Here is a 22,524-nt window from a genome sequence, read left to right as displayed (position 1 = left end):
GACTGGCAAAGATCAAATAATCTGGTAAAAGGGAGATAGAAACAGATGTTTCCATATATTCTGGGTGAATGTGCAGAATGCTACAACCTCTATGGAGAAAAATTTGGCAATATCTATGAAAATTGCAAATACGAGTCCTCATTTCTAGGGATTTATCTTATAGTATACTTGCCTATCCCACCACTGCATTGAAATAACAAGTTACTCGTTGCAGTATTATTATAAGGACAAAAAAATTAATAATGATGATAGCAAAAATTTATCTAGCACTTAGCACAGCACCAAACACTGTTCCAAGCACTTAATACATATGCTCTTTAATCTTCGGAACAATCCTGAGGCAGGTGCTATTAACATTCACACTGTACAGGTGGAAAAACTAAGAAGCCAAATAAAAGCAGCCCAAGACCACATAGCTAGTGTGAGCCAAGGCCTGAACCTAGGCAGTGTAGCTCCAGAGCCTGTTCTCTTAACTATTACGATATACTAAATCATCTAAATACTGGGCTGGGCAAAAAGTTTGTTTTCACTGTCCCATAAGATGCTATGGGAAAACCCAAACAAACTTTTTGGCCAACCTAAAACATCAACAAGGAGAATAGCTGACTATAGGACACATCCATTTGTTAGGTAGTTAGGAAAAAAAGTAGGAAAAAGGAGTCCAAAATGGTGGTGGCTGAAAGACAAAGGGAAAAGCCCAGAAAAGGGAACAAAGGAAAAACCCGTGGATCTGAGTGAGAACCTCAGGTGAAACAAACACACCCCCTTCCTGGCTGGCCCTAATTTGCACAGGACAGGCTCAGGGGGAAGGAGACAGAACGCTGAAAAAGAGGGAGCCAAGATGAGTTGGGGCCTCTCCTTTGGGGTCGGCCTGCCCTCACACCTCAAGGGTATACTATCCTTTGTTTACTGAATAAAACTCTGAGCTCTAACATTGCTGTTAACACTGGTCCACCGTTTCAAATCTTTGTTGCAGTGAGACAGTGCCGAGGAAATTACACACTCTCTCAACACATCTAAAGGAATATTACATTTTTAAAAAAATGTTCCTTTAATTCCCCCTCCCACTTTGAGGGTAGGCTAAGCTTAGTAATTCACCTATAATGGAAAGGGAAAAACAGCAATTTTACAGTGCAGAAATCTGGCAAACACTACGATATACAAAGGCTCTAAGTTAAACACCACCAGCAATGTCTTGTAAATATCATGTAGTACTCCCTCACGGAGATATGAGTAAGACAGCTCAACTCTGCAGTATTTCAAAAGTCCGTAGCCCCATGCTACTGAGGAAAGCATCAGACAAACCCATGCTGAGAGACAGTCTATAGACCAGTACTCCCAAAAACTGTCAAGGTCATAAGAAGCCTTGAAAACCTGTGAGAGGAGACCAAAGAGAGATGACAACTAAATGCAATTATAGTATTCTGGATGGGCTCACGGAACAGAACGCAAAAACTGGTGATATCTAATAAACTCTGTTAACAGTAACAAACCGTCAGTTTCTTAGTTTTGACTGTGTACCACAGTAAGATGACAACATTAAAGGGAAATGAAACTGGGTGAGGTGTATATGGAAACTTTTTTGCAATTTTTCTGTAAGTCTAAAATTATGCCAAAGTAAAAAGTTTATTTAAAACAGAAAAGGCACAAAAGACTTCCCAGGCAGTCTAAGACTGCACTTCCACAGCAGGGGGCACAAATTCCACCCCTGGGCAGGCAACTAAGATCCCACACACCACGCCGAGTAGTGAGGCCAAAACAATAAATATAAAAAATTTTTTAAAAGAAGGAAGAAAGCTCTTTGTGCACTGCTATTTAAAAAACCCTCTAAGAAGTGAAAGATTAAGGTAAAGAATAGAGTGTCTAGTATGGAAGAAGCAGTATATGCATAGGTATAGAAATATCATTTGTGTGAAACATTTGGGAAAGCTCATATACATACAAAAACTATTTCTGGAAGGATACATAAAAATCTAATAACAATGGTTGACTTTGTAGAGAGAACTCAGTAGCTGAGGAACAGAAATAAGACTTTTTCCTGTGTTCTCTTACACTTTTTAAAATTTTGAAACGAGTGAATTACCTACTCAATTAACTTTTTTTTTTCCAATTAACTTTTAAATTTATAAGTATGACATGGACCTGAACTCAGGCAAAGCCCTGGAAATAACATAGGGCAATAATTAGAATTTTAGAAGATTTAAACGAACCTAATCTCACCCATCTACCAGTTAAAGCTTCCCACATCCCCATCCTCGCTCTTCCCACCAGCCTCGTTTCTCCTTTACGCAGTGCAAACATTGTATTCTAACCAAACCAACCCCAACAAGTCAGCTTCCTCCCCAGTTTCGCGTCCCTCCTAGCAAAACTGACTATAAACTTCACAGCCACCCGCCTATCGAGCCACCCAGCACCCGGTACACTTTGTAACAGATGCAAAGGGGGCACTCGGGCCCCCACTACTCCTGCTCCGCCCACGGCAGTGCTCCGCGGCCACAGCAGCCTTTCCCACTGAATTCACACTGCCTCCAACTACCTCTTTGTAAATTTTTGATTATAAGATCATGAACGTACTTTATATCCTAAGTATTTAAAATTTTTGGTTGCATTTGTAAACGCTTGTTTGTTCGGGGCTTCTTCAATTATTTTATACTGTAGTAGAGTTGATTAACAATGTTAGGTTAGTTTCAGGTGTACAGCAAAGTGATTCAGTTATACTTGTATCTGTTATTTTTTCCAAATCATTTTCCCATTTAGGTTGTTACGTAATATTTCAGCAGTTTCCCATGCTATACAGTACGTATAGTTGGTTATCCATTTTTAAACAGAGCAATCTGAACATGTCAATCCCAAACTCCCTATCTTTCTCTCCCCCACCTCACAACCATTAAGTTGGTTCTCTAATTATTGTGCGCTTAGTTGCTCAGTCGTGTCCCACTCTAGCCTGCCAGACTCTTCTGCCTATGGAATTTCCCAGGCAAGAATACTGGAGTGGGGGTACCATATCCTACTCCAGGGGATCTTCTGGACTCAGGAAATAAGCCTGCACCTCTTGCGTCTCCTGCATTGACAGACGGATTCTTTAGCACTGCGCCACCTAGGAATCCCCAAGTCTAATTATTAAAGAAATGCAAATCAGAACTACAAGGAGTTATCATCTCACACCTTCAGGATGGCCATCATCAAAAATCTGCAAACAATAAATGCTGGAGAGTGTGTAGAGATAAGGCAACCCTCCTACACTGTTGGTGGGAATGTAAATTGGTACACCCACTATGGAGAACAGTATGGAGGTTCCTTAAAAAAAAAAAAACAAAAACAACTAAAAATAGAGCTACCATATAGTTCTGCAATCCCTAGGCATATATCCAAAGAAAAACATCGTCTGAAAGAATACACACACCCCAGTGTTCAGGCAGCACTGTTTACAGTAACCCTGGAGAAGGAAATGGCACCCCACTCCAGTATTCTTGCCTGGAAAATCCCATGGGTGGAGGAGCATGGTGGGCTATGTAGTCCATGAGGTCGCAAAGAGTCGGACACGACTGAGCGACTTCACTCTTCACTTTACAGTAATCAGGACATGGAATGAACCTAAATGACCATCAACAGATGACTAGATAAAGCATATGTGGTACACGTATACAATGGGCTATTACTAGGCCATTAAAAACAATGAAATAATGCCATCTGCAGCAACACTGATGGACCTAGAGATTGTTATACTGAGTGAAATCAGAGAAAGAGAAATATCGCTGATGTGGGGACTCTAAAAAGAAATGATACAAATGCACTATTTACAAAACAGAAACAGACTCCAGCTATTGATACTTCTTAATGCAGGGCTCCAGGCAGCCATCATTATCAATCTCAGCAGGCCCGTGAAACAAAACCTATTTGTCATATTGATTTGGTTGCCTTGATAAGTTCCTCCATGAATTTCACATGTATTTATTTACATTTACTCCTACTTTGTTCTGAAAGGATTAATGAAACTTATAGGAATACATGAACTATAAAAAATTAACAGATATAAAATAATAGAAACGAATAAGGAAAACACCAAAAATGATGCCAAGAAAAAAGTTGAAAAAATATACAGCATAAAATCTGTAACGTTGCTCTGGGGTAGGCTACAAATCTGGTCTGGCTTTCTAACAGCCATCACCTAAGGGAAAATCCAGTTCATAGTTCAGGAGATAAACAGAAAAGTACTCAGAAGGGGAACTATTCTTGGTAATAAGATCAAACAGTAATTTTTACAAAGCAAAGAGAACACTATACAGAGAAAGAACAAGATACACAACTCAGTTTTCAAGGGTTGGGATGTTTCTTACAGTATCCATTAGGAGAATCTATGTCTCACCAAAGTTCACTGCAGCAAAACTGATTTTACAAGGAGCAGATACAAGCTTTAAGAACTCTGTGTCCTTTTGCTTGGTTTCCTCCTTCATTGCCTCCCTGACTAAATATAAACTCTTTGAAGACAAGAACCATGTTCGGTAACTCTTACACAACGTATTCTGCAAAATAGCAAGCATTCAGTAACAGTGAGATTTACCAAGAGCAATTCAAGCCTACTCTGAAAAATTCTCTAATCTAAACACAGGAATTCCCACTCCTACCAAATAAAATAAAAATGATATCTGAAGCCTCAAGAGATAATCTCTAAAACCTTCTATACTATTACTGAATCACAATTTATTTGTGATGTTCCAACAGCATTTTTTGTTTTCCATATCCCTGGCACAAGGCTTGCAGAAATGCCAAATCAATATCACTGAATCTATCAAATAAAATGCAACTCCTATAAAAGGAAAGACATTACTATCTTTCAAGAATATAATCAATAGCTCTTTACAAACCAGCTGAGAAAGGCAGGTTCATATTTTAAATGACTCTGCAAGTCCTCTAGCAGACAATGAATTATATAATGCAGATTCTCTCTACTTCTTTTCAAGAACCTGTAGTTTCTGTAAATGCCAAACTGTCAGGGAACTTTCCCAATTCTTCCTTACATGCATTCATACATAAATACAGACACACACACCACTATCAAACACCGAAATAAAGCTTATCTTTTCCTTTACAACTACTCCCTACCCCCTTTTCTTTACCTGGTCAAATTGGAAATGAATGAAGCCTAATAAATTATTTAGGTAAAGCGATTACGAGCAACACAGTATTATAAAACGTAAATTACTATTCTTAGGCAGAGGCATTAGGACACATTAACAATTCTGTTTGTATTTTATTAATGGAAATCATTAATAAATAAGTAGTTTCATCCTACACTGGCCTAGCTTTTTAATACATGTAGTATTTCCGTTTGCAGAAAGCTCCTCATTTGGTATTCCCTGTATGCAGGGGAACACCCTACCACCCCAAAAGGAAATAGCTGTAATGAGTCAAAGAACGTGGACAGGACTGGGGGTAGGAGTTGGGAGTCCACCAAGTGGACCTCAGAAAGTCTAATTCCTGTGCCTTTGTTTCTTCACCTATAAAACTTGAGAAATGAAAATAATCTCTATAAGATTACTGGGAGGATTAAATATGATTTGTAATCTACTTAGTAAACTGTAAGCCCTTGTGGCTCAGAGGGTAAAGAATCTGCCTGCAGTGTGGGAGACCTAGGTTTGATCCCTGGGTTGGGAAGATCCCCTGGAGAAGGGAAAGGCTACCCACTCCAGTATTCTGGCCTGGAGAATTCCATGGACTATACAGTCCATGGGGTTGCAAAGAGTTGGACACAACTGAGCGACTTTCACTTTAGTAAACTGTATGTAAAACAGATCCTCAGTAAGTGTCAGTTTTCTTGCTCTTTTCTTATAGGTAAGGAAACAGAAGCTTAGCAGGTGCCTTGTCCAAGGTCAATGCCTAGTCAGTGTGATATACAGGCTAAATTTAGGGACCAAGGCTCTAATTTAGGGACTAAGGTTCTTGCCACTACATCAAGCAGTCTTAAAATAGCAGAACCCAATACTTCATGTTCATCACTGTTGGGCACTCATTACATGCAAAGAAAAAACGAACCAGTTGTACATCTATTAGACGCCAAGCACTATCTTAACCTCTTTCCTCCTGACTACCCTGCAAAGTAGGTACATTCATTCAGTTTTACTGAGAGAAATTAATTTATCAAAGTCACATGTGATAATACAAAATCAGTCCAGGTCTATTTAGTCTACTACTTCCTCCTGCTACCTTGCCTCAAAAGCATACAAGTGCTTAGAAATAACTGTCTACCAAAGTTAAATTCTAAATGGCCTGGAAATGTTTATAGATCCTTCCAATGTATTAGTAGAAATTGTCTCTAACACCACCATCTACTCTCCTTACATTTATCTGTATTAGGCTGAAACAACTTATAATGGCCACAGTGACAAGTGTACCTTTGTAGAGCATGCTATAGGTTAGTAGTGTAAATTTTTTCATTCTTATTGGATCCAACCACTGAAATTTCTCATGTATTAGCTCACATTTCATTTAATACTTCCAAGATTTCTGTGATATAGGGATTATCACCATTTTACAGATAAAGAAACAAGCTTTAAAAAGGTAAGTAACTTGCTTAGGCTATACAATTACTAACAGCAGGACTCTACCTTGGATCTTTCTAAGAGAAAAGCACGCATACCTGCATGCAATGATTCATGTAATCACTGGCGCTTGCTTTTGTCAATTTACTCATCAGAGCTGGGGGAAAGGGTGGGTTGGGGGGAAGGACTTTAACCAAAAAGAGTACAGAAAATAAGGGTCAAAACCTGATAAAATAATAAAAACAGAAAAATATAACAGAAAGGTTGTCCTAGAGCTCTCTTCCCTCCCTGCAAGACTGTTAGGTGAGTGTCAATAAATGTTTATAGGGCAAATATTCCAGGGCATAGAGGAATAAAAAAGTTTCCCAATTCATGCTCAGAGACTAGCTTAATCTTGATACCAAATAAGTCAAGAAAAGCAAACACAAAGTGAAACATAAATATTATGTTTATCTTTTGTGATCACATATGCAAATGTCTTTAATAGGTTGAGTGAAAACCAAATATGTGTAGTATGATCTCTTTTGTATAAGAAAAACCACTGAATATACATGTATGTACTAAGTATGGCTGGGTATGTAAATGTCTATTTGCACATACATATACTCATCTCACATGCTAGTAGAGAAATGCTCAAAATTCTTCAAGCCAGGCTTCAGCAATACGTGAACCGTGAACTTCCAAATATTCAAGCTGGTTTTAGAAAAGGCAGAGGAACCAGAGATCAAATTGCCAACATCCTCTGGATCATGGAAAAAGCAAGAGAGTTCCAGAAAAATATCTATTTCTGCTTTATTGACTATGCCAAAGCCTTTGACTGTGTGGATCACAAGAAACTGTGGAAAATTCTGAAAGAGATGGGAATACCAGACCACCTGACCTGCCTCTTGAGAAACCTATATTCAGGTCAGGAAGCAACAGTTAGAACTGGACATGGAAAAACAGACTGGTTCCAAATAGGAAAAGGAGTACGTCAAGGATGTCTATTGTCACCCTGCTCGTTTAACTTCTACGCAGAGTACATCATGAGAAACGCTGGGCTGGAAGAAACACAATCTGGAATCAAGATTGCCGGGAGAAATATCAATAACCTCAGATATGCAGATGACACCACCCTTATGACAGAAAGTGAAGAGGAACTAAAGAGCCTCTTGATGAAAGTGAAAGAGGAGAGTGAAAAAGTTGGCTTAAAGCTCAACATTCAGAAAACGAAGATCATGGCATCTGGTCCCATCACTTCATGGCAAATAGATGGGGAAACAGTGGAAACAGTGGCAGACTTCATTTTTGGGGGCTCCAAAATCACTGAAGATGGTGACTGCAGCCATGAAATTAAAAGACGCTTACTCCTTGGAAGAAAAGTTATGACCAACCTAGATAGCATATTCAAAGGCAGAGACATTACTTTGCTAACAAAGGTCCATCTAGTCAAGGCCATGGTTTTTCCTGTGTTCATGTATGGATGTGAGAGTTGGACTATGAAGAAAGCTGAGTGCCAAAGAATTGATGCTTTTGAACTGTGGTGTTGGAGAAGACTCTTGAGAGTCCCTTGGACTGCAAGGAGATCCAACCAGTCCATTCTGAAGGAGATCAGCCCTGGGATTTCTTTGGAAGGAATGATGCTAAAGCTGAAACTCCAATACTTTGGCCACCTCATGTGAAGAGTTGACTCATTGGAAAAGACTCTGATGCTGGGAGATTGGAGGCAGGCGGAGAAAGGGACAACAGAGGATCAGATGGCTGGATGGCATCACCGACTCGATGGACAAGAGTTTGGGTGAACTCCGGGAGTTGGTGATGGACAAGGAGGCCTGGCGTGCTGCGCTTCATGGGGTCACAGAGTCGGACCCGACTGAGCAACTGAACTGAACTGATACACATAAATGCAAACGTGTACATTTGGAAATATAAACCCCAAACTGCTAACAAGGTGACCTGTGACAGGAGTAGTCTTGAGGGTGAAGGAAGGGATGTGGACAAATAGTGAAGTGACATTTTTGCCTTTTATTCTACATGTGCTTAGTTGCTCAGTCAGGTCTGACTCTTTGTGACCGCATGGACTGACTATAGCCCACCAGGCTCCTCTGTCCATGAGGATTCTCCAGGCAAGATTACTGGAGTGGGTTGTCATGCCCGCCTCCAGGGGTTCTTCCCTATCCAGGAATTGAACCCAGGTCTCCCACACTGCAGGTGGATTCTTTACCATCTGAGCCACCAGGAAAAGCTTCTACTCTATACTCCTGTATATTATTTTAATTTTTTATAATTAACATGTATCATATTTGACAATTAAAATATACAAATGAAAAACAGGACCTGATAGCCATTTGACGTTATCTCCTCTAGCTATCACAGTCAAAATTAATTACTTTATTCACTCATTGGGCATTCATTTATCTAACACACACTCAAAGTATAACCCTACGTGTGGGCACCGAGCATTTGTGCCAGCCTCCAGATACCTGCAGCCAATTTTTTTAAACCCAGCATTGAACATTTAGTTTCTTCCATCAGATAGTGCTGTTTTAAGTCAAGTTTTAATTACCATTTACTATTTTTAGGTCATATGCGAGGGATAAGAAATTCTTTATCTAGAATTTGTACAGTCTTTATTCTAAAAATGACTTTTATTGGATTTTTTTTTTTGGAGGGGCAAGCGGAAAAAATGTATTTGTATTCATTCATCCAACAAAGGTTAGAGTCCTTCTTACATGTCTGGGCACAATGGTGGACAATGGATATGAACGACAAATAAATAACATATGGACTCTACCTGCCCTCTAGGGAAACGAGAATTTCAGAGTAAGTAACACATAACAACCAAAATACACACCTCAGTAATCCTACACTGCAAAGTGAATCTGGCAAACTGCCCTGTCCAAAAATAAAAATTAATTTCAGTGTAACCTAGAAATAACAATGTTTATGAAAACTGTGAAACTATTCAATTACTCTATGGTTAAAGGGTATAAATTAGTGGGAAAATAGAAATAGAGAACATGCAAGCTCCAGGGGAACAGAAAGTGCAATGTCTCAGTGAACAAGTTTTAGGTTTAGCATTGCCACTAAGAAGCTGTTCTTAGGTTTGTTTCCCCAAAGAAAATATGGAAATGATATCTACCTTATTAGGATAAGAGAAATCAAAGAATTTCTTTGAAAAAGCATAACAAAATTGGAGAACATGAGGCAGTGTGGACACGACACCTGCTTTTTGTTGTTTGGTTTCATTGATTTATTTATTTTACCCCTACTCTTGTCGATGATTAACCAAGCAAAGCTGCAAACACAATTTAACTTCTGTATGCCTCATAAAGTGGAAAGAATGCAGGAAGCAGAGTCAGAAGATCTGAGTTTACATTCAGACCTTGACTCTTATTAACTCCATAAGATTAAAAAATGAACAAATTATTTAACCTCTTTAAACCTCAGTGTCCTAGCAGCAAAACAGGAGTAAACCTATTTAACTGGGTTATCTCAAAGACTAAATGAGAAAAATACATGTAAAAACATAAACTGAAAAATTATAAATCAAACTTTTTTCCCAAAGATATATAAATGGCCAATAAGAATTTAAAGATGCTCAACATCATTAGCCATTACCGAAATGCAAACAAAAACCATAAGATACCACCTCACACATACTGGAATAGCTATCATCAAAAAGACAACCTTAATAAGGCTGGAGAAAGTGTAACTCTCATACTTTAATGATGGGAATGTAAAATGCAGTCACTACAGAAAATAATTTGGCAGTTCCTCAAATAGAGTTACCTTAGGACTAGGCAACTCCACATCTAAATATATACTCAAGATCACTGAAAACATAAGTCCACACAAAAACCTGTAAATGAACAGCCATAGCCGCATTACTCATAACAGCCAAAAAGTGGAAACAACCTAAAGTTTCATCAACTGATGAACAGATAAACAAAATGCGGCATATCCATACAGTGGAATATTACTGAGCCATAAAAAGGAGGTATCTTAATACATGCATAATATGCACGAAATCTGGAAACACTACACTTAGTGAAAGACACAAAAGGCCACATATTATGATTCCATTTATAGGAAATGTCCTAAATCAGCAAATCCACAGAGACAGAAAGTAGACTGGTGCCTGCCAAGTGTCAATGAGGGAGAATGGGAGCCGCAGTTAATGGTGTGAGGGCTTCCTTTTAGGATGTGAAAATGCTCCTTGAATTAGTGATGATGTTTGCAGTACCTTATGAATAAACTAAAACCACTGAATTGTACATATTAAAAGAGTGAATTCTACAGTATATGAGTTATATTTTAATAAAACTACTGTAGAAATTTAAGTTTCGCCTACTTTTTAATAGTAAAGACATTACTTTTTTTTTCAGGAGGTTATTCCTGTTGCTTGTAACAGCTATGAAAGCTCTTTGAAGTTAGATGTTACACAGATGAGTGCTATTTTTAGTAAAGTGAAACTACTAATTATGTCAGAAAAACTTTCTACAGATTAATTTGACATTAGTTTATTTCTTCAAAAGAAAATCCTTATTAGTATCATTTGTTTTTAGGGAGTAGAGAGAGTGTCAAGGAATCTTTAGAGAGTTCATTTTAAAAACTCGGTCAAAATCCAGTATTTTGTTTTTAAATTAGTGGACTTTTAGTTTTCAGATTTACCCATGAATCAACTAAAACCCAAGTAGATGGAACTTCGCAAGCTTGATCTACCTGTTTCCATGTTCTGCATTTTGCAGTCGTATTTCTATGTCCATCACCAGGTCCTTCCAACTATTATACACAGAAATCAAAATGCTTGGTAAATTCTTTAAATGCAGCCAGTTCATTCCCTAATACTAGGGAATTTACCGAGTAGTCCCAATTTTTAAGGTTAAATTTAGTCTAGCTTGTTTGAATAAATATACAACAAAATGATTTCCTGGAATTTGGAATATAAAAACAATCTACAGAGCTGGGTAATGCTTTCTAAGTCCTTTGGGTATTTTTCATGATTGGGTATTTTTTCATGGATTTGGTCACAGGGTAAAGACAAGTCGCTAACTTTTGGCCACACAAAGTATTATGTATAAAAGCTTCCTGGTTCTAGAACAAAGAAGTATTTTATTGCTCAAAGCAAAAGGAAGATATTTTCCTTCCATTTAGTATTGTTATACTAAAATAGCATACCAATGAAACCAGCTAGGTAACAGCCCGACCCAAGGTATGTAAACAAAGATAAATTGTTCTTTACTTTGTATTCTTTCTTTGGGGGTAAAAAAATAAAAAGTTTCTCACAACTAAGAAAATAAGGTTCTTTAAGCCAAAGTAAACCACACAGGTTAATATTCCCCAATATGGGGGTATTTTTGAGCGGTGATCTTAATTTGAGGGTTTGCCAACCTATGCTAGCATACACGGTGGGTTTACTTGGCACAGACAAAACGTGAAGAGACGGAAGACCTGTCAAACACTCAACAGCATTTCCAACTTCTCAGGTGATGTCTGTTTAAGAAAGATGTCAAAGCACCAAGAGGAGAACCACGGGGGCGTAGCAGCAGCTGCCATGTCCAAATGGGTGCATCGCGGGGTGAAATGCCACAGAAACCCTCAAGAGCCTGCCAGACTGCGGTTCCTTTCCAATACATGTCTACCTCACATATAAAAATAAATACACATCCAGATATCCCTGCCAACCCGCTCTCCCGTCCCTTTGTGACTCCTGCAAAGGCTGGAGGGATGTTACCGGCCCGCATACCCGGGGTAAGCCAAGCCCCCACGCCTCAAGGGTGCCGTCCAGAAGGCTCCTGCAGCCCGGGGGTCTCTGGCCGGCGTCCCCCACCCGCCGGCCAGGGCCGGTCACCGGCCACACAAAGGAGCCAGCCGCGGGCGCTGGACGCGGGGACTCGCCCCGGAGCCGGCCGCCACATCTGGTGCCCGCACGCCGGGCGGACCGGACCCGCCGGAAAATAATGATCACCGCCCGTACCTGTTGCACGTTTCGGGTCCCTTTCACCCAGAAATGAACAAGGGCGCCCGGGAGGGGAGACGCGGGCCGCCCAGGCTCGGAGGGCCGCGGCCGCACCCGGCTGGCGGCGCGGAGGCAGGGGCTGCCCGCGGGACTCCCACCTCGGGCGCTTTGTCTGCGGTGGCGGCGGGGGCTGCGGCGGGAGCCAGGGGCGGGGGCCCCCCTCCCGCAGTCGCGCGGCCGCGCGGGGGTTAGCGAGCTGGGCCCGCCGCCGCCTCCTCCCGCCCACGCTCCCCGCCTGGCCCCGGGGCCTGCGCGGTCGTCCCGCCCGGGCAGCCCGGGCCGCGCGGCGGCCACACTCACCTGGCTGGCGCTGGGGGCCTGCGGCTCCGGGGCGGTGGGAAGGACGCGGGGACGCGAGTGAGGCGCGGGCGGAGGCGGAGGGCGAGGCGGGAGGAAGGCGGGCTGGGGGCGGAGCGGGCCCGGGCGGCGGTGGCTCCGGTCGCCCGTGGCAAACTGCGTCCCGGCCCCTCTGTGCGTCAGGCCAGGGGCTGCGGCGCGGGCGGCCTGGCGAGACCTCCCGGATCCCTCGGCCCGACCCGAGTCCGCGCTGCCCAGCGCGCGCCCGGGGAGCGGCGGCGCGGCGACCCCGCCCGGCACGGGAAGGGGGCGGGGCCGGGAGTCCCGCTGGGGCTGGGGCTGGGGGGTTGGGAGCTGGGCGAGGCGGGGGCCTCCGAAGCCACCAGGCCCACCCGGTGATCCTTAGCGGGCACGGAGCTCTCGCCTCCCAAGCCCACAGGCACCGTGGGGTGGTGGAAGGGCGACTGGGCCTAGAGTCGGGAAACCTGGGCTTAAGGAAAGACACCCCCACGACCACTTGACGCCTCGCAAGTCATTTGTTGTCGCTGCCCTCATACGGAAATATGTATATGGTATCCAAGATTTTCAAAATTCTGACACTGTCATCCTAGGTTGGTTGGGATTCCTTTAGTTCCAAGTACCCACTGCCAGGAGACGACTCTCCCACACAGAGGTGTGTGATGGAGCTGAAGGCTAAGGCAGTTGGAAGGGAATGGCTTGCAGAGAGAAAGGGCTGGATTCAGGACATTTGTTTTCCTTTGGGCAGCTTTCCTTTGGGCAGTCCAGAATTTATCCACAAATGGCCCTCTGACAATGGCTACTTGCCCATCCTCACCACCCCTAGTTATTTTTCTCCAAATGTAATGACTTCAGAGTCCTTGTTCTTCCAGTTTTCTTGCGCAAATTGTTTTTATGTCATTTCCTGAATTCAGTTCAAAAGAGTCATCAGCTAATACAAGCTCAGGGCAGCCATGTGGTCCCAATCTCAGGCCTTACTTATTACTCACTGTGCCACTCACTTCAGTATCACCTAATTCCCCTGGAAAAAAAAAAAAAGTACCATTTCAACAACTAGGCAACTAAATCTCTCTACTAAAGTTCTCTGATTGAAAGTCCCAAGGATTAATATTTCCTCTTACTTCTGTGACTGATAATCTGTCCGTGACTTTAGCCTCTTTGCAACCCTTTAGGTCAAGCCTTGTCAACTGTTTCTGCTTCTGTTCCTAAGGACTACTAGGAATGCTTCAAAAACAGTAAACTTCCCGCTTTAAAGTCTTTCAAAGGCTTGTCACGTGGATAATCAGGCTCAAGCAATTACTGTGACATCCAAGGTCATTTATGATCTGATCCCCAGACCTTTTCCAACTCCAGCTTTAATTCCCACCACATCTTACGTTCAGGCTGTGTTTGTGCCTTTGTATGCTTTCCTCCATCTGAAATTCATCCCTCATTTAACCAGTGAACGTCTACTGTCCTTCAAGAGAATAAAGATAGTGCACCTTTTCCTCTTGGAATCTTCCCAGACATCCTGTCCTTTTTTCCGCAACCACATCCTCACCCGACACACTTACACTGAATTACTCTTTCCTTTCTGCTTTCATGCAAATTTTGATCTATTCTCTACAATAATCCTTAGCGCTTTCATTTTTCCTATTGCTTTGATTGGTGGTCTTTTCTTCCTAGACTGGGAATTCCTTAAAAGGGTAGAGATTTTTGTCTAGTTCTTTTTTGGCTCTTGGACAGAGCATAATACTCAGCACTAGGAAAGTTCTCTTTAAATATTTGTTCAAGTAGTGATGCCACTATTCATTTCAATAAATACATGTTGAGCATCTACTCAACAAGCAGGAAATACAGTGCAATCCACAGTCCCTGCCTTCCTTACTTAACCTTCCACAGTATTCTTTCCTTTACCATATGGCATTCTCTGATTATCATTTTAAACCCTCTCCTACTACCACTCACATTCTTTGCTTGTTTTAATAAAGCAGGATCATGCCAAACAATCTATTATAGTAAGTCACCAAACATCCCTGCCCTTCCTTTTTCCATACCCACTAGTTCCACAACAGTGAGGACCCAGTTCTTACATAAAGGACAACTATTGCAACAGGAAACACATTAGGCTGTAAATGCTGGTGTTTGGGTGCTGTATTTTCCAATGACAACAGATTGAACATAGCTCAATCACTTAAATCCACTAGGCCTCACCTCTGGAGTTCCTTTGGCTCTATTCATTTTTAGTATTTTGTTAATAAGGTAAACATATCCTTCTTTATTTATCTATAAAGTGAAGGGACAGCCAGATCCTTCCAAAGCAGCTGTCCAGCATATGCTTGAACTCTGAATGATAGGGAACCACTCCTATCTCACAATAGTGTTCATCTTTGAACAGCCCTGCTAGTCCCTGCTTTGAACTGAAATGTGTCTCCCTGTAAACTTGGTAGGTAACAATGGTATTAGTAGAAAACGCCACTGGATTTAAACTCCAAAGTAGTGTGGTCAGGTCCTACTTCTATAACTTCCAATGTTAGGTAGGTAGAATAGGGAAAAGGAGTCCAAAATGGTGGTGGCTAAAAGACAAGGAAGGGAAAAGCCCGCAAAAATAGAACAAAAGAAGGTCCGAGGACCAGAGTGAAGACTTCAGGCAGAACAAACAGCTCTCCTGGCCAAGCCCAATTTGCACAGGGCAGGCCCGGGGGAGGAAACACATAAGAGGAGGAGCCAGAGCGCGCTCTCTCCCTTCCTCTCCCGCGTGCTTGCGCTCTTTCTCTCTCCCTCCCTCTCTCTCTCCCCCTCTCCCACGCGCTCCTCCACTCTCTTCCCTTCAAATCTTTGGGTTGGCATGCCCTCACGCTTCGAGGATGGATTCTCCTGCTATCTTCTAAATAAAATAGAGCTGTAACACTGATTTGCCTAAGAGCTATAACACGATTTGTCTAAGACCCAAGAACTGTGACGCGCCAAGGGCTTTAATGTCCATTGCTCCAAATCGTTGCCGTGACGAGACAAAGAACCGAGGAACATACACTCGCGTGACACAATTATATGACCTTGGACAAGCACAAAACAGCTCCAAGTATTAGTTTGCTTGACTTTAAAAGAGGAAAATAATAACATGTTAGATCATTAGCATTAATAGGAATACAACTGAAGTAAAACATCCAGTGAACGTAAATGTAGTACTTAGATGTACTGAGGACAGAAGTGTCCAAGCCCCCTTCCATACATAGCCTTTTATACCGCCTAAGTCAGCAAACAGGGTGTGTGCCTTCTCACACAGCCTTGACACACATGCCCTATGCATCTCCCCCACACACTCACCTCTAAACATACTCTAGTGCCTCTTAAAAGGTGGCATCTAGAATTGAGTCCAACCTTCCAGGGATAAAGAGAAAAGAGAGAAATACAACTTTATACATTCTTATGATGATGTTTCAAAATTCAGCTTGATATCACATTTATATTTTTCTACGAACCTGCACTATTCATAAATGTCACGTTCTTTTTTGCCAACTAAAAACAAAAACTCAAACCTTTTCTAGGACCTTAACACATACATACATACCTATTTAAGCATATTCCGCCAAACTGAATTTGTGCAAGTTGTTTTTGGAGACTGAGTGTGCACTTTTGCATGTATTCATCTTAAATATCACTTTGGAACTTATGTATCAGGATCCTCTGCCAAACAGAGAATAATGTGAAATAAGAATAACATTTGAAAGGCATTCAGGAGTGGAGGGGCAGGGAGAATCCCCAAAGCACTTTAAGCAACTTCTTCCTAAATTCCTAAGTTCTCCCCTACAATTTAATTATAAATTATATAACTTCTCCCCTAAAATTATATAACTTCTCACATTCATTTTGCTTCATTATAACCTAGTATTTTATGTACAAATGTTTCCCAAACATCATTCTCTGGAACTTCTGAAGAACGCACTGAGATAAGGTAGACCTACACTGAAGCTCAGCTGAGTCAGGTAATTTGCTGAACACTCACTGCCCCAAAATAGGCTTCTCAGAGAAACTGCTCCACCCACAGGCCCTGTTGAAGGGATGGCCCCAGGCAGTGCTCTTTCCTGCCCTATAATCCCTGAATCACTGTGGATTACCCCTGGGAGGGTACCTGACCTGTAAACAGTCAATGCACACTCATTCAAAATGACCTGGGAAAAAACTCAATCCAAAAAACCAGCCCAATTAGACAATCAACTGGGGAAGCTGGATCCAAAAAGAGGCAGAGAGGGTGGCCACATGTGAGAAGGGCACTGACACGTCTCCAGTGAGCAGAAGCTAACATTAGCCAAATGACTACACAGAAAACATCCATTTGCACATCCATTCACTCATTTGCACAATGAATACTTATCAAGAGTTTCCTATTTTAGGTGCTGGGAATACTGTATGTAGGGAGAAAATACACAAAAATTTTGCAAGGTTCATGCATCTTGGTGGCTGGGACAAGCAATTAAAAAAAATTAACATACCAAACAGTATTAGAAGGTGGTAAATGTTGGATAAACATTATGCTGGGGAGAGAACTAGAAAGTGCCAGAGGCTGGGGTGCAACTTTCTATCACAGGAATAGAGAGTCTCAGTAGAAGGTTATTTTGGAGCTAAGGCTTGAAGGAAGTGAGGCGCTGAGCCCTTAGTAAAGAAGCTGGAGGAGTCAACAGGTAGTGTGCTAATCAGAAAGCAGACACCAAGTACAGGGCAAAACTAGGCAAGCTGGAGAGCAGGGCATTCAAAATATTCTTCTTGTTCTGTCACTAAGTCATGTTTGACTCTTTGCGACCCCATGGACTTCAGCAGGCCAGGCTTCCCTGTCCTTCAGTAACTCCCAGAGTTTGCTCAAACGTATGTCCATTGAGTTAGTGATGCCTTCCAACCATCTTACCGTCAGTTGCCCCCTCCTCCTCCTGCTCTCAGTCTTTCTCAGCATCATGGTCTTTTCCATTGAGTCCGCTCTTTGTATCAAGTGGTCAAAGTATTGGGGCTTCAGTATCAGACCTTACCATGAATATCAGGGTTGATTTCCTTTAGGATAGACTGCTGTCCACGGGACTGTCAAGAGTCTTCTCCAGCACCACAATCCAAAGCATTAATTCTTTGTCAGTCAGCTTTCTTTATGGTCCAACTCACGTATATGACCACTGGAAAAACCATAGCTTTGACTATATGGACCTTTGCGGGCAAAGTGATGTCTCTGCTTTTTAATGCACTGTCTAGGTTTGCCATAGCTTTCCTTCCGAGGAGCAAGAGTATTAATTTCATGGCTACAGGCACCATCCACAGTGATCTGGACCCCAAGAAAATACAATCTGTCATGGTTTCCACTTTTTCTCCATCTATTTGCCATGAAGTGATGGGACTGGATGCCATGATCTTAGTTTTTTGAGTGTTGAGTTTTAAGCCAGCTTTTTCACTCTCCTCTTTCACCTTCATCAAGAAGCTCTTTAGTTCCTCTTCACTTTCTGCCATTACAGTGGTATCATCTGCATTTTGAGATTGTTGATATTTCTCCCAGCAATCTTGATTCCAGCTTCCAGCTTCATCTAGCCTGGCATTTCACATAATGTACTCTACATAGAAGTTAATAAGTAGGGTGACAATATGCAGTCTTGACATACTCCTTTCCCAATTTTGAATCAGTCCATTGTTCCATGTCCAATTCTAACTGTTCCTTCTTGACCCACATACAATTTTCTGAGGAGACAGGTAAAGTGGTCTGGTATTCCCATCTCTAAGAATTTTCCACATTTTGTTGTGATACCCAGTCAAAGGCTTTAGTGTAGTCAATGAAGCAGATGTTTTTCTGCAATTCCTTTGCTTTTTCTATGTTGGCAATTTGATCTCTTGTTCCTCTGACATTTCTAAATCCAGCTTGTACATCTGGAAGTTCTTGGTTCACATTCTGTTGAAGCCTAACTTGAAGGATTTTGAGTATTACCTTGCTAGCATGTGAGATGAGTGCAACTGTATAGTAGTTTGAACATTCTTTGGAGACGCCTTTCTTTGGGACTGGAATGAAAACTGATGTTTTTCCAGTCCTGTGGCCAACACTGAGTTAGTAATGCTTCCTAAGGCCCACTTGACTTCACATTCCAGGATGTCTGGTTCTAAGTGAGTGATCACACCACTGTGGTTATCCAGGTCATTAAGACCTTTCTTGTACAGTTCTTCCATGTATTCTTGCTACCTCGTATTAATATCTTCTGCTTTTATTAGGTCCTTTCCCTTTCTGTCCTTTATTAGGCCCATCCTTGCATGAAACGTTCCCTTAATATTGTCAGTTTTCTTAAGGAGATCTCTAGTTTTCCCTGTTCTATTGTTTTCCTCTACTTCTTTGCACTGTTCACTTAGGAAGGCCTTCTTATCTCTCCTTGCTGTTGTCTGGAATGATGCATTCAATCGGCTATATCTTTCCTTTTCTCCTTTACTTCTCTTCCTTTCTCAGCTATTTCTAGCTGGGTCTTTTTAAAAACAAAACATTCCCAGCACATTCCCAGGTGTATTGGACCAGATCTTGGTAGAGGGGGCCTCTAAATCTGTATTTTTAAATCAGTCCTCAGGTGATTGGGATGTTCCAGCAGGATGAGAACTCTGGCTCTTAAAATATACAAAATTCCTACTGATACACTGGGTTCTGAATCTCCTCCAAATTCTGTGTTCCATAAAGCTCAACTCAGTCTGCACCCCTCTCCTCCTAAGAGGCTTTGTTGTTGAACTTTCCTGTTATTCCGAGGAAGGAAAGCTAATATCATGGCTGAGATTTCAGTTTTTCTGATTAACATATGTATTCTTCACAAACCCAACCGACAAGAACCAAACCCTATTCCCTGAGGTCACATGTTTGAGTTTCCATATCTTGCAAGTAGAATTGCCTAACAAACCACAGTCACAAAGCTGTGATATGGTGCCAAAGCTGCAGCACTGAGCAACTCTTTGGGAGTATTTAGCATTTCAAAATCAATATTAGAAAAATTATCAAGGTATTGTATTTTTAAATCTAAAGGAATATAACATTTATTTTTAATAATGTACATTTAATACATTAGTGAATTTTTAGGAAAGATCTTTAATGATTTTCTTTTAAAATTACTGCCAAGTCAAGTCGCGTCAGTTGTGTCTGACTCTGTGCGACCCCACAGACGGCAGCCCACCAGGCTCCCCCATCCCTGGGATTCTCCAGGCAAGAATACTGGAGTGGGTTGCCATTTCCTTCTCCAGTGCATGAAAGTGAAAAGTGAAAGGGAAGTCGCTCAGTCATGTCTGACTCTTAAAATTACTATGAGTACTTATTTCATCAGTTTTTGACAGTTTAATTCCAAGCGCTTTTGTCTTTTATCGAGGAAGTTAAAAAGATACGTTTTTTGAAAAATGTACTTTCATGTTTCTGAAATTATAAAAATAGCACTTTAAAGAGTGGAGTTGTTTTTGTTGTTGTTGTTTGTTTTGGTTTGTAGCTTTGTTGTGCCTCCTATTCATCCATCATCTAGGCCAATGTATCTCGAGTCCTTTAGACAACAGAACTTTTTCCAAGGTCAGCATAGTTTGTATTCATTTGTATCAGGTAGGATTTTTTTTCCCCCAAAGACACTTTCATACAATGTTTTTAGTAAACAGGCCAAAGGAAAGAGTAAAAAATTATGTTTTATTTTTTATGAAATCAGCAGGTTTTTTCTTTCTAATGGGACTGATTCTTCTTCTAGTGAGATCTTAGGATTTTAAAGCTGGAAGACAACCCCACCACACCCCCGCCCCATCTGTCCCAGCATCCTCATTTTCCCATGACCTGGACAAATTAAGCAACATACCTAATACTAGACTTAGCTAACGAAACATCTAGAGTCCAGGCCTCTGGACTGCTGCTGCTGCTAAGTCACATCAGTCGTGTCTGACTCTGTGTGACCCCATAGACGGTAGCCCACCAGGCTCCCCGGTCCCTGGGATTCTCCAGGCAAGAACATTGGAGTGGGTTGCCATTTCCTTCTCCAATGCATGAAAGTGAAAAGTGAAAGCGAAGTCGCTCAGTCGTGTCTGACTCAGCGACCCCATGGACTGCAGCCTACCAGGCTCCTCCGTCCCTGGGATTTTCCAGGCAAGAGTACTGGAGTGGGATGCCATTGCCTTCTCCTACTAGCTGCTATAAGCTAAAAGTGGATGAAGATTTGCAGTACCATCTGTACGTGTGTAAATAGATGTGGTGCATAATTTAGGCATGATACAAGTTTATTTCTTGAATATCAATAGTGCTTTAAAAGTATTCTGAGTAATAGAAAATGAAATAAAATTTCAGACTAAGGAAAAGTCCCTAATTTTAGCAATTAATTTACTGTTAATCCTCATTAATATAAACTTTGTAATAGAGATTAACAAAGGAGGTCAGGTTAAAAGCAAACTGTTTTAAATGCTTCTGGCAATATACAATACATTCCATAATAGAGTACAGTAAACTGGCTATGAAATGTTTATAGTTCTGTCCAATAAATTTTCTTCCAATCAGTACCATTAAATGTCAGTACAGTATATGCTCCAATAGCTGTCAGAACTCTTTGGTTGCAAGTATCAGAGCCAATCTGAACTGGATTGGGGTGGAGGCATGATGGATTTTCTGGATATAGCTTAAGGGCACGGACAGAAGAACAGCATTTCTGAGGACTTCTGAGCCAGAACCAGAAATCAAATCAAAGTCAACATCTTTCTCAGAGCCCCTTCTCCCAATCCAGTTTCTTTCTGGCCTGTCTTCAGTCTGTAGAGCTTCAAACTAGTTTGTTTTAGGTTATAAGGAGAAGAGCTACTGTTTGCACTGAGTGGGTATCCTTCATCTGATAGATTGTTCATGTAGAATAACATCAGGGGAATGAAAATTTTGGGTCATATGAATGGTCAAACACTGAACGGTAGAACAACCTCCTAGAGGGTGGAGGGCTGGGTATCATCACAGGCAGCTCCCATCATGGGAGGAAGTCTCCTTCAAAAAAGGTGAGGCATGACCAGTAAAAGAGGAGAATGGGGAACCGGACTGACAAAAAAGAATAGTCACTGCAGGATGTGTGCCTCTCTAAACCTCAGACCAAAAGGGCAGTTTTTGTGAAATATCTTATTACCCACCCAAATACTAAAATTATGTTAATCACAGTATATTAAAAACATACATTCAAGTACCTTATTTTCTGGTTTGTTGACGCACCTTTAAAACCCTATCCTGCAATAATTCTTCAGTTTATTCATGATTCAGTTCAGTTCAGTTGCTCAGTCATGTCTGACTCTGCAACCCACCCCATGGACTGCAGCATGCCAGGCTTCCCTGTCCATCACCAACTCCCGGAGCTTGCTCAAACTCATGTCCATCAAGTCAGTGATGCCATCCAACCATCTCATCCTCAGCTGTGGCCTTCGCCTCCTGCCTTCAATCTTTCCCAGCATCAGGGTCTTTTTCAATGAATCAATTCTTCACATGGCCAAAGTATTAGCCAGGTGGCCAAAGTATTGGCGCTTCAGCATTAGTCCTTCCAATGAATATTCAGGACTGGTTTCCTGTAGGATTGACTGATTTAATCCAAGGGACTCTCAAGAGTCTTCTCTAGCACCACAGTTCCAAACCATCAATTCTTCGGCGCTCAGCTTTCTTTATGGTCCAGCTCTCACAACCATACATGACTACTGGAAAAACCATAGCTT

The 22,524-nt window shown here is 41.6% G+C and overlaps 1 protein-coding gene across 3 annotated transcripts in view; it reads right to left on the bottom strand.

Moving 5' to 3' along the window:
* SESTD1 (SEC14 and spectrin domain containing 1) overlaps positions 1 to 13,408 on the bottom strand; it is a 139,186-nt gene extending 125,778 nt beyond the window's left edge. The window contains exon 1 of one of the 3 annotated variants that reach the window (XM_069577065.1): positions 12,841 to 13,408. The gene's annotated coding sequence lies outside the window, so the exon portion shown is untranslated. Of the gene's footprint in view, positions 1 to 12,498 lie in introns of all 3 variants that reach the window. The other 2 variants (XM_069577067.1, XM_069577066.1) reach the window with 2 other exon arrangements.
* Positions 13,409 to 22,524: the final 9,116 nt, after the last annotated feature.

Source organism: Ovis canadensis, chromosome 2, assembly GCF_042477335.2.
Source record: "Ovis canadensis isolate MfBH-ARS-UI-01 breed Bighorn chromosome 2, ARS-UI_OviCan_v2, whole genome shotgun sequence".
Classification (NCBI taxonomy): Eukaryota; Metazoa; Chordata; class Mammalia; order Artiodactyla; family Bovidae; genus Ovis; species Ovis canadensis.
The sequence above is the reverse complement of the archived record's forward strand: the minus strand, read 5'-3'. Positions and strand labels throughout refer to the sequence as shown.